The sequence below is a fragment of the Trachymyrmex septentrionalis genome, unplaced genomic scaffold, assembly GCF_001594115.1.
Source record: "Trachymyrmex septentrionalis isolate Tsep2-gDNA-1 unplaced genomic scaffold, Tsep1.0 scaffold15, whole genome shotgun sequence".
NCBI lineage: Eukaryota > Metazoa > Arthropoda > Insecta > Hymenoptera > Formicidae > Trachymyrmex > Trachymyrmex septentrionalis.
The window spans coordinates 472,645-473,660 of NW_017304653.1; the positions used below are offsets into that span (position 1 = coordinate 472,645).

General features: G+C 43.9%; 1 protein-coding gene across 3 annotated transcripts in view; it reads right to left on the reverse strand.

The window, feature by feature from the left end:
• LOC108745839 (discoidin domain-containing receptor 2-like) overlaps positions 1-1,016 on the reverse strand; it is a 103,406-nt gene that overhangs the window by 52,924 nt on the left and 49,466 nt on the right. The window lies entirely within an intron of this gene.

Consider the following 1,016-nt stretch of genomic DNA (forward strand, 5'->3'; position numbering starts at 1 on the left):
CAATTCGTAATTTCGATCATCTCTGAGAGATTCGTTAGAGTTCTAAATTTTGCCGGCATTTAAAATGCCTATATATAAATGAAAATAATATACCGTAGTACCTCGATTAATTGTAATTGGCACCTGAATGAAATTTTAACAATATGTTGGAACAACTTTGTCATGGTCTCTTTCAGAGGGCTTCTCTCTCGCGGTGCATGTAATGCGTTTCGTTTCGCCTCTTTATCATCTTGCTTATGCCGGACGAAGGTCTTTTTCTGCTTTCTGCTTCCCCTCCGCTTTTATCTTCACTAAATGTATCCGTCATGCGACCACTTCACGAACAGGTGGGTGTTGACGGCCACTTTCAGATAAGCCTCGAAAGAAAATCTGGAAGAGGATGATGGTCCAGTGGAACGATTTGCAGAGAGTTGTCAAAAGACCGATGACGTATCGTCGTTTTTATCTCGGACATGGTATCACGTTTCTATCTTACAATCTCCCGAAAGTTCCGGTAGCTCGTTATAGACCGATATTGAACAGGTAGGAGAAGAGCGCGAAAGTAGCTACAGAAATGATATTTTGACGAGATATTTCCTTTCATGAAATAACGATTGATGCCATTGCACTGATGACAACTGAGCAGTGGTGAATGGAGAGAAATCGGAGCATAGATAAGCTGCCGTCACTTACAGCTCGTTCATAGCACTCATAACATGAACACAGTCTGGTCGTGAATGTTACGGTATGTCGAGGGATCCCCATGTCGTTTACACGGTCGGTAGTAAATTTAGATCAGCGGCACTCGACGTTAGTCCTCAAAGCCTCGCTTGGATTCGTCCGTTCCGGTACACTTTTTTCTAGCATAATTTTAGGTCGGCCAAATAGTTCGCGTCACTCTACGCCGCCACTCTGTTAATCATTTCAGCCAAGTGTTCTCTCGAACTTGAAGACGCCGTTTTGTTTGGTGGAGGAGGTACGCAGAGGATGATGAGGGGGCGAAAAGAAGATAATTGGCAAGCGGAACGGGGATGAAC